Source organism: Globicephala melas, chromosome 9 (genome assembly GCF_963455315.2).
Source record: "Globicephala melas chromosome 9, mGloMel1.2, whole genome shotgun sequence".
NCBI lineage: Eukaryota > Metazoa > Chordata > Mammalia > Artiodactyla > Delphinidae > Globicephala > Globicephala melas.
Window position 1 is genome coordinate 95,547,120 of NC_083322.1, and position 12,200 is coordinate 95,559,319.

General features: G+C 39.6%; 1 protein-coding gene across 4 annotated transcripts in view; it reads right to left on the minus strand.

Annotated features, from left to right (window-relative positions):
* Positions 1-12,200, minus strand: part of LOC115860926 (cytochrome c oxidase assembly factor 1 homolog) — a 242,806-nt gene that overhangs the window by 103,715 nt on the left and 126,891 nt on the right. The gene's annotated exons all lie outside the window — the stretch shown is intronic.

The following is a 12,200-nucleotide window of genomic DNA, read 5'->3' on the forward strand; positions in this document are numbered from 1 at the left end:
GATGCGTTTCCGAATGTGGCTTCAATCAAGATTAAGATTTGAGTTTGGAAAGACAAAGAATAAAGCTAAGAGTTAAATGAACAAAGTCATAAAAATCATGAAGACGTTAATACTTTACCGCATCCTGATATCCTAGAACTGAGGGGTAACCTTGAACCTTAAAGGAGATCTAGAGTGGAACGGTGGGTGGGGGTGACGGGTAAGGCAGTTAGAAGAACAGCGCCAGAGGAGATTTGCCACAGTCTGGTCTGGAAGGCTGGTTGGATACACAACCAAGAATTTGAAAGCAGATGGAAGAGCAGAGCGTCTGCCCTCATGACGTCAGCACTCTCACTAGAGCCAAAAGGGAAGTCTGAGTCAGGGGACGGAGGTGCAAGACACAACAGAGGTAGCTAATAGGAGGCATCGTCCTCAAAACTAGTGTATGAACACTTAGTGTTTCTACCTGCCCCAAACTCTTTTCCCTTGCTCTCGATACTGTTCCTGTTTCTTGAGAAAGCCCCCTCCCCTACTCAGTCCACATTCCTTATGTGGCGCATAAGACCTCGTCCTCCCAAATCAAATCATTGCATTCCTCTGGAATAGAGATTGACACAGAGGTGGGTATGTAATCTACTGAGAATCAAGGAATTTATGGGGCTCGAAAAGTAAAGCAGGGGCTCTTAGTCACGGGTCTTGAACTTGGGAGGATATGAAAAAAATGCCTTCTATAGCCGTCAGGGAGATTTTGTCTAAACATTGAGCCAACAAGGAGTCGTTGATTGATGTAGACAGAGAAACCAGGTTCTGGAACATTACTCACAGCACTGAGCCTGGCACCGCCTGAAGCCAATGCTACCTTTGGAAATCTGTTATTGTCACAAGCCAGTACACGCTCTTTCTGTTTCAGCCATGGTAGATTGAGTTTTCTCCCACTTTCGACAGAAAAATATCTAATGCTGCTAGACAATTTAAATACATCATATCATTTAATTTCACAATGTGATTCATTGGTATTATTATTCCCATTTTATACAAACGAGGTCACTAAAACTTAGAAAAAATTTGGAAACTGGCACAAGACGCACAGCTCATTGAACCACGTTTTGAACTCATATCTAGTTCCAAACCCTCTACAACAATACAGTTGAGGTCCTCTTACTCATGTAGTCTGCGTGTAAATGACCAATTAATCAAAAGAATCAAGGCAGAGAATTACTTTTAAGTCATATACATAAATGTATATTTGTTGGCCAGTCTTTTCTATAGACTCAAGGCATTCATTTTAGTATATGACTGATGACTAGAGCTTTATATCATCTTTCTTGCATGAACCACACCAGGCATCATGAAAGATTTGTTTTTAGCAATTTGAGGGCAGAACCCTACATTTTTTTCTTCCAGTAAATTACAGTTGTTTCCCCACATCTAATTCAATAGCAGGTTTTTCAAAGACTCACTTCTATCAAGTCTTTCAAAGCATTCAGCGTACACCTTCTTGCATGAATTCTTTGGTTGACACATTTAATTAAATTACGTAATTACAAGAACTTATAACTGGCATTGGTATACGCAGACTGTAGTAGCTTTGTATGGGCTGCCATAACTAAATATCGCAAACTGAGTGGTTGAGAACAACACGGATTTGTTGTCTCACAATTCTGGAAGCTAGAAGTCTGAAACCAAGGGATCAGCAAGGCCTTAGAGGAGGTATTTTTCCTTGCTTATTACTAGCTTCGTATTGTTTGCTGGAAATCTTTGGTGTTCTTGGCTTGTAGACACGATGCTACAATTCTGTCTTTACATGGTCATCTTCTTTCTGTGTACATCTGTCCAAATTTCTCCTTTTCATAAGAACATTGATGATATTGGCTCAGAGCCTACTCTGAGGACCTTATTTTCACTTGAATACCTCTGTTGTTGAGACTCTATGAGGTACTGGGAGTTAGGACATCAACAGTTGTTTTTTTGTTTTTTTTTTTGCGGTACACGGGCCTCTCACTGTTGTGGCCTCTCCCATTGTGGAGCACAGGCTCCGGACGCGCAGGCTCAGCGGCCATGGCTCACGGGCCCAGCCGTTCCGTGGCATATGGGATCTTCCCAGACCGGGGCACGAACCCGTGTCCCCTGCATCGGCAGGCAGACTCTCAACCACTGTGCCACCAGGGAAGCCCTCAACAGATCTTTTTTAGGGGACACAATTCAACCCATAACAGTCCACCCACTACCCTGATGCTTGCCCAGCTGGTGGGAACAAAAGTGGGTATGCCATACCAGAGCTGCGAGCATTTAGCATTGCTAATTACATTTTGCAGGGAGAAAAGAAAATGTGGGTCAGCAAAAGGAGTCAATAAAGAAATCCCAAGGTAGGTTACAAAGGAAGACGAAGCGGGTGGAGAGGTAAATTGATGGGGCAGTAGTTGAACCATTTTTCTGGGTAGGCAATTTAAACAGCATTTGAAATCACTGCTTCCTTTTACAGAAAGGGGGTAGGTTTTCCTAAGCAGTATCCTCTGGGAAGGGAGGAGTCCCTCCAAATCTTAAAGGAGATCCAGATGGACACAAGGATTTTTTCTGATATAATGGAAAATATGGTAATCCCTTCCCAGCTGTGTGTTCCCTACATCCAAAATTTTAGAAGATGTAGATCTATTTCTGATGTCCTCAAACGTCTCCTGCCTGTGTATAAATATGGTCACATTTGCACTTACTCTCCGTTTTTTTCTAGCTGACCATTCCTACCTACACATGCAGGACCCTATGCAGTGTCCCCCTCTTCAGGTGGTATCTCAGAGGGGTTTATAACAGGTCAATGCATGCAGGACACTGCAATCTCCTGCCTCTGAGATTCTTCCAAAACTACAACGTCCTCAGAGCAATGCCATCTAGAACTGTTTCTCTCACGTGTTTTCCCAGTACTTTGTATCAATGCCATACAGCATGTGCTCAATAAATATTTGTAGAATGATGGAGTCCATTATGCCCTTAGATGGCAGAGAGAGTAAGACCCACCAAACATTCCATTTGGTCCCCCATATTTCCTAGCCAGTCATGGAGTTAGATGGAGCCGTGAGACTAATTCTAACCAATGGGTTATATAAGGCCTTAAAATTGCACTCAGGTGTCCTTGGGGAGAGGGAACTGGAGCTTGGAGCCAATGTGTTTTGATCTGCCCTAAAATGAAGTTATCACAGGTTGGGCTAAGGCCACAGGAACCTTTGTATTGGGAGAGGCTTAGGAAAATATAAAACTGAGTAGTTTAAATAGAGGTTTCTTCTGAAAACTTTAACCACTCTGGTAATCTCAGTGATTCTGCACTTCTGGTAAGGGACCAGAAGTAGAAGTCACTATCTCTTGAGTCTTAAAATCAAATAGGTCTTGACATTTGGATGGAACCAAATGCAGGGGAAAAAAATACCTCTCACTTGCAAACTTTCTCCAATAGAGTAAAATGAATTTACAAGCAACTTGCTGATTCTGTGAAAGAGAGAGATCCTGAAACGGTTCTGACTGGCAAGGAATAAAAAATGGAACCTAATTGAACAGTTCCTATTAGAAGATTTTGAGACATTACATACATGATCTTAATTTCGGACTGGGATTTTTACAAACTCTTTGGAGGTGACCTTCACCAAGGACCTCTCTCCAGAAACTCTCCTGCTCTAGGCAGATGTATTGTAATTCCTTCCTCAGTCCCTACAAATCTGACATTTACCTCCAGCTTCTTCCTGAGAGGATCCCTCTGCCCCTCTAGGCAGCTTTATTGGACTGGAAGCAGGAGGACTGTCTCTTCTGAATGTCCCACACCTGACCGTGGAAAACATGAACGCATCCTATGAACCAACCCTCTGTGTGTGCTGACCAGCTCCAGTAGAGCGTCACTAGCTCTGCCACCCCAGCTGTCCACAGCCTGTCTTTCCCAGGTGAGAGGAGATGACAGTCCAGAGAGTTCTTCAAGTTACTGACACACTTATCAAGTTCCCCAAGTGGTCTTCTGGAAGCCTGGAGGCATGACATGAGGGAAATAGGTTGGCTGCAGCTTCCCTCAAACAGGGAGAAGGGGAATTCACAGCACAGCAAGAACTCATCAGAATTTTTCTCACCAAATCATTCCTCCCCTTTTAGTCCTTCTTATATCCTCCGAGATCTGGTCCTAGAATTTCACATCTACGGTATCCTGATGTCTTACTCAAAATCTGTACAAATCTATACAAAATCTGTCATTCATAGGGGGAAAATAAAAGAGCAAAGCGAATGACAGAGAAATGGAGCTGGAGCCCTAACGCAGCTCCTTATTGTTTAATGCTATTTGAGTGGGGGCTTCCTACTACTTGTGGCCTGAGGCAGCCTGCTACTGTCCCCTGCAACCTATCACAAAGTCCTTCAGGTTGGAGAAGGTTACTACTGTGTATCATGGGAAGTTCTTACTCAAGAAAGGAGTAGAAAATGAACAAAAAAATCAGACTACACAGAGATTAAGATAAATCAACTAACACATTCATGACACATCATTACAAGAAAGTTAGGGCATTGGCGGTCTCGTCCTTACACCCTACACTCAAGGACACATGGGGCCCCTCTCACAGACTCTCCCAAAGTTCTTCTGGGTGTGCTAGTCTCAGAAAGTGAACACCTATGGGTTTTGCCTAACCAGCATCTCTTCTCCTAGAAACAGAACCCAGCATTTCCTTGTGGGGAACCACCTCTTCTCCATGTGGTTTATTTAAAATGATCTCACATTCGGACCCCAGAGTTTGGCTTATGACCTAGGCCTTGCCAGTGAAAATGTAGCATCTCTCTGGTGGCAGCTTTTTTTAAATTTATTTACAAGAAAGGGCATATCATGGCCCAAGAGGCAGGGGTAGGTGGATGGAAGAGACAGATAATAAACAATAATCATAGTAAATAAATAAATAATAGAGTATATTAGGAGATGACAAGCGTTATGAGAAGAATTAAGCGAATTAAGGAAGTCAGGAGTAGGGCAGGTGATAATTTTGAATAAGGTGGCAAGGATAGTTCTGAGATGGAATTTGAGCAAAGATCAGGAAATGGGAATTAGCCATGCATTCCAGAGAAGGCCCAGCTAGTGCAAAGGCCCTACAGCAGAAGCCTGCCTGCCTGTTCAAGGAATAGCAAGAAGGCCAGAGTAACTGGGTCAGCCAAGGAGAGGACGGTAGTATTCAGGTTGCAGGAGTGATGGAGGAGCACATCGTCTAGGGCCTTGACGGGCGTTGTGAGAGTTCTGGCTTTTACTCTGAATTAAAGGGGAAACCACTGGAAGCTTTGAGCAGAAGAGGGACATGAACTTTCATTTTTTCAAGGTCACCCTGGCTACTGTGTGTGGGGATAAACTACAGGAAGGCCAGGAAGGAGAAGACTTCAATGACTCAGGTGGGAGATGAGAGATATATGGTAAGAAGTAGTCAGACTGTATATGCTAGGAGACTCTATCCAACAGAATTTCTTGGCCCATGGATGTGGGATGTGAGAGAAAGATGAGTCAAAGATAACACCAGGTTTGGGAGCTGAAAAACTGGAAGGATGGAGTTGGTAATAATATGGGAAGAGTAATTAGGGAAAAGATCAGGGGCACAGATTTTGACATATTGAAATGTATTTCAGATATCCAAGAGGAGCTATTAAGTAGACCACTGATGGAGGAGTATGGAGTTCAGGACACAGGCATGGGCTGGGGATAAAAAATTAAAGTCAAGATAAAAAGACTTGCCTTCTCTCTTCTCACTTAGTTAAGCAGACTTGCCAGGTCATAGGATAAAGGATGAAAACTCTTTGTTGAGGGAAATACCAGTCAACCTAACAGGTCAGAGTCCTGATTCTGGGAAGATAGTGGAGCAGGAAGCCCCAAGAATCTGTCTCCCCACCTAGAAAGCAATTATATTGTCAGAATCTGTCTGAGGTAACTATTTAGGAACTCCGAGGTCTGCTGAAGGCTTTCAACTTCCAGGGGAAGATTTGGATGGTAAATAGCGGTTAATTTCAGTCAATTTCAGCTCTTAGCGCAGTAGCAGCTACCCATCCCCCATCCCCAGCTGCACGGCAGTCAGCTGTGTACATGTTGCTGGAGCAGCTCACACACAGGTTGCAGGAGTCAGGAGCCTGTCCTCCAAATATCTGTGCTCTGATCACTGCCGCTTATGATCACAGAGATGTAGTCAAAGAGGTGGGCAGCCATGGTCGTTTCACTGCCCTTCATCGTGGCAAGCCCCTCCTCCCCAACTGAAGCGATGTCCGGGGGTTGAAAAGGGCCGATGCCCTTCCCCCCCCGCCCCCTGCCGCCGTTTTTGCTTTTTCCCACTTTGGGAGCCAGACATTAAAGACTAGGACATAAAAAACAACTGCATATAAGGGGAAAAATTGTAATGTGAGCACAAATGCCCAGGGAAAGGCTCACGAAAGATCTGGGAAGACCTTAAATTTACACCTTAGGCTGATCCTCACAACACAGACAACCTACAACAATTAAAAAATAAACAAAAACAACAACAATAAGAGAAATCAGTAAACCCTGGGGAAGGGGGAAGATCTGATTTCCAGCATTACTACATTATTAGATTCAAATAATCAAAGTTCTACAAAAAAAAATCACAAGGCATACAGAGAAACAGAAAAGTATAGCCCATTCAAAGGAAAGAAATCAACAGAAATTGTCCCTGAAAAAGACCTAAAGACAGATATACTAGACAAACCTTTAAAACGACTGTCTTAATGATGCTCAAAGAACTCAAGGAAGATGTGGAAAAAGTCAAGAAAACAATGTGTGAGCAAAATGGAAATACCAATTCACAGAAAGCCTAAAATGCAATAAAATAGAAATTCTCGAACTGAAAAGTACAATGACTGAAATAAAAAGTTCATGAGAGGGATTCAAAGGCAGATTTTAACAAGCAGAAAAAAACAGTGAACTTGACAGCACAATTAAAATTATCAAGTATGAGGAACAGAAAGAAAAAACTGAAAAGCAAACATAGCCTAAGGGACATACAGGATAATATCAAGCAGAAGAATATATGTATGTGGGAGTCCAAGAAGAATAATAGAGTGGGAAAGGGGTAGAGAGAATATTTGAAGAAATAATGGTTGAAAACTTCCCAAATTTGTTGAAAGGTGTGAATATAAACATCCAAGAAATTCAACAAACTCCAAGTAAAATGAACTCAAAGAGATCCATACCAAGATACGTACAATCAAACTTAGAAAAGCCAAAGAGATCATCTTAAAAGCAGCCAAGAGAGAAGAAAATCATCACATACTAGGGATTGTCAAAAAGATTATCAGCAAATTTCTCATCAGAAAACTTGGAAGCCAGAAGTGGGCTGATATATTCAAAGTGCTAAAAGAAAAACAAGATATCAATAAGAATCCTAAATCTGGCAAACACTATCTTCAAAAGTGAGGAAGAAATCAAGACAATCTCAGATAAACAAAAACTGAGGGAGTCTGTAACCATTAGATCTGCCCTGCAAGAAATGCTCAAGGGAGTCCTGTAAGGTGAAATGAGGACACCAGACAGTAACTTAAAGCTGTATGGAGAAATAAAGATCTCAGTAAAGATAAATACAAAGGCAATCATAAAAGCTATATCACTGTAACAATGGTTTGTAACTGCACTTTTTGTTTTCTACATGATTTAAAATAATTATTAGTTTATGTTTTGGGGCACACAATGTATAAAGATATAATTTTGCGACATCAACAACTGAAAGAGGTGGAGATAGAGCTGTAAAGGAGCAGAGTTTTTGTATGTTATTGAAGTTAAGCTGGTATAAATTAGAATGTTCTAACTTTAGGATGTTAAATGTAATCCCCACGGTAGCCACAAAAAAAAATAGCTATAGACTATACATAAAAGGAAATGATAAAGGAATTTAAACATTTCACTATCAACTAAACACAAAAGCAGATAGTAATGCAGGAAATGAGAGACAGGAAAGCTATAAGGCATATAGAAAACAACTAGCATAATAAGAAAAGAGCCTCGGGACTTCCCTGGTGGTCCAGTGGTTAAGAATCCACTTTCCAATGCAGGGGAAACACGGTCAATCCCTGGTCAGGGAACTAATATCCCACATGCCGCAGGGCAACTAAGCCCATGTGCCACAACTACTGAGCCCACACGCTCTGGAGCCTGCGCACCACAACTAGAGAGCCCGCATGCCGCAATTACTGGGCCCGTGTGCTCTGGAGCCCGTGTGCCACAACTAGAGAGAAGCCCTCACGCCGCAACGAAAGATCCCGCTTGCCACAACGAAGATCCCACGTGCCGCAACTAAGACCCAATGCAGCCAAATAAAGAAATAAAAATCAATATTAAAAAAACAAACAACCCCTCCCAAACCCAAAAGAGCCTCATTATCAGTAATTACTTTCAATGTAAATAGGTTAAACTCTCCAATCAAAAGACCCAGATTGGCAGAATGGATTAAAAAAAAAATGATGCAACTATATGCTGTTAACAGGAGATGCACTTGAGATCCAAAAACACAAACACATTGAAAGTGAAAGAATGGGAAAAGATAGTCCATGAAAATAGTAACCAAAAGAGAGCAGATATGGCTGTAATAATATCGACAAAATAGACTTTAAATCAAAAAAGATTATAAGTAACAAAAAGGACATTATATGTTAATACAAGATTCAGTAAAGCAAGAAGATTTAACAATTATAAACATATACACACCTCGTTACAGAACATCAAAATATATGAAGCAAAAACTGATAAAATTGAAGGGAGAAATAGACAGTTCTACAACAATATCAATAGTTGAAGATTTCAATACCCCGCTCACAATAATGGCTAAAAAAAAAAAGGCAGAATATAACTAAGGAAATAGAGGACTTAACACAATAAACCAACTGATCTAATAGTTATACACAGAACACTCTACTCAACAACAGACTATGCCTTCTCAAGTGCACATTGGACATTTTTCAGGATAGACCATATGTTAGGCTGCAAAATTAAGTCTCAGTAGGTTTGAAAAGGTAGATATACAAAATATCTTCTCTGACCACAATGGACATAGTTAGAAATCAATAAAAAAAGAAAACTGGAAAATTCACAAAACTGTGGAAAGTAAACAATATACATTTAAACACCCAATGGAACAAAAAAGAAAATATAAGGGAAATTAGCAAATACTTAGAGATGAATAAAAATGAAAACATTACGTACCATAACTTATGGGACTCAGCAAAAGCAGTGCTAAGGGGGAAAATTATAGCTATAAATGCTTACATTAAAAACAAGAAAGATTTCCCAATCAGCAACCTAACTTTACAACAGAAGGAACTGGAAAAAGAAGAACAAACTCAAAGCTAGCAGAAGAGAGGAAACAATAAGGATTAGAGCAGAGATAGATGAAATAGAGAATATAAAAACCATAGAGAAAATCAATGACACCAAAAGTTAGTTCTTTGAAAAGATCAGCAAAATTGGCAAACCTTTAGCTACATGGACTAAGAAAAAGAGAGAAAAGACTCAAACTACTAAAATCAGAAATGAAAGTAGTGACATTACTACTGATTCTACAGAAATAAAAAGGATTGTAAGAGAGTACTATGAACACTTGTACAACAACAAATTGGAGAACCTAAATGAAATGGACAAATTCCTAGAAACACAAAACCTCCCAAGACTAAATCATGAAGAAATAGAAAGTCTGAACAGACCTATAACTAGTAAGGAGATTGAATCAGTAATAAAAACTCTCCCCACAAAGAAATGTCCTGGACCTGATGGCTTCACTGGTGAACCCTACGAACGTTTAAAGAAGAATACTAATTCTTCTCAAATTTGCAAAAAGAAAGAATGAAAGAAAGAAAGAAAAGGAGGGAATACTCCCTAACTATGAGTCAACTATTACCCTGATAACAAAGATAGACAAAGGCACCCTAAAAAAAGAAAACTACAGATCAATATCCCTTATAAACATTGTTGCAGAAATGCTCACCAAAATATTAGGAAAACAGAATTCAGCAGCATATTGAAAGGATTATACACCATAACCAAGTGGGATGGTTCAACATATGAAAATAAATCAATGTAATGAAGGGGGAAAACCACATGATCACTCCAATTGATGCAGGAAAAGCATTTGAAAAAATTCAACATCCTTTCATGATAAAAATACTCAACAAACTAGAATAAAAGAAAATTACCTCATCATAATAAAAGCCATTTGTGAAGAACTCACAGTGAACATCAGACTCAATGGTGAAAGACTGAAACCTTTTCCTCTAAGACTAGGAAAAAGGCAAGAGTGTCCACTTTCACCACTTCAATTCAACACAATACTGGAATTCTAGACAGTGCAATTAAGCAAAAAAAAAAAGAAAGAAAAGTCATCCAAATTGGAAAGGAAGAAGTAAAGTTATTTCTGTTCATGGAGGATTATATGATCTAATATATAGAAAACCCAAATCCACAAAAAAATACTGTTAGAACTAATAAATTTTCAGCAAGGTAGCAAGTTATAAAGCCAACAGACAAAAATCAGTTGCATTTTTATACACTGACAATGAGCTATCTGAAAAGAAATTACAAAAACAATATATATAACACCATCAAACTGAATAAAATACTAAGGAATTAACTTAACCAAGGAGGTGAAAGATTTGTACAATGAAAACTACAAAACATTGCTGAAAGAAATTAGATGAGATCAGGTGCATTCAGGGTGGTATGGCCATAGACTGAAAGAAACTAAAGAAGACAAATAAATGGAAAAGCATCCCATGTTCATGGAGTGAAAGACTTAATATTGTTAAAATGTCAATAATACCCAAAGTAATCTACAGATTCCAAGCAATCCATGTGAAAATTCCAACAATGTTTTTTGCAGAAATAGAAAAACCCACCTTAAAATTAATGTGGAATTTCAAGGGACCCCAAATTGCCAAAACAATCTTGAAAAGGAGCTAAAGCGGAGAACTTTACCCCTGATTTCCTGATTTCAAAACTTATTACAAAGCTACAGTAATCAAAACGGTGTGGTACTGGCATAAAGACAGAGATATTGACCAATGGAATAGAATAGGGAACCGAAAAATAAACCCCTGAATGTTGTCAAATGATTTTTGGCAACAGAGCCAAGGCCATTCAATGGGGAAAGGACAGTCTATTCAACAACTGTTGCTGGAAAAACTGGTTATCCACAATGAAAAAGAATCATAGGGAACTCCCGGGTGGTCCAGTGGTTAGGACTCCATGCTTCCACTGCAAGGGACACAGGTTCAATCCCTGGTCGGGGAACTAATCCTGCATGCTGTGTGGCGCGGCCAAAAATAAAAAAGAATCATATACAAAAATTAGCTCAAAACGGATCAAGGACCCAAATGTAAGACCTAAAACAATAGAAGAAAACATTTCATGATGTTGGATTTAGTAATGATTTCTTGGACATGACACCAAAGGCACAGGTAACAAAAGGAAAAATAGACAAACTGCACTTCATGAAAATTTTAAAATTTTGCGCATCAACAGAGTAAAAAGGCAACCCATACAATGGGAGAAAATATTTGCAAATCATATATCTGACAAAAGATTAATATCCAGAATATATAGAGAACTCCTAAAACTTAACAACAAAACTTAACAACCTGATTCAAAATGAGCAAAAGACTTGAATAGATACCGCTCCAGAGAAAAGAAACAAATGGCTAATAAGCACATGAAAAGATGCTCAACATCACCAATCATTAGGGAAATGCAAATCAAAACTGCAATGAGATACCACCTTACACCCATTAGGATGGCTACTATCAAAAAAATAGAATATGAGTGTTTGCAAGGACATGGAGAAATTGCAACCCTGGTGTACTACTGGTGGAAATTGGTACAGTCACTATGGAAAACAGTATGGTGTTTCCTCAAGTCATTAAAGACAGAATTACTATATGATCCAGCAATTCCACTTCTGTGCATATACCCTGAAAGTAGGGTCTCAAAGAGATATTTATACACCCATGTTCATAGCAGTATTATTCATAATAACTAAGCCATGGAAGCAACTCAAGTGTCCATCAGTGGATGAACGGATAAGCAAAATGTGGATATACATACAGTGGAATATTGTTCAGTCTTAAAAAGGAAAGAGATTCTGCAGTATGTTTTCAACATGGATGAACCTTGGGGACATTATGCTAAATGAAATTACCCAGTCAGAAAAAGATACATACTGTATGATCCCACTTATATG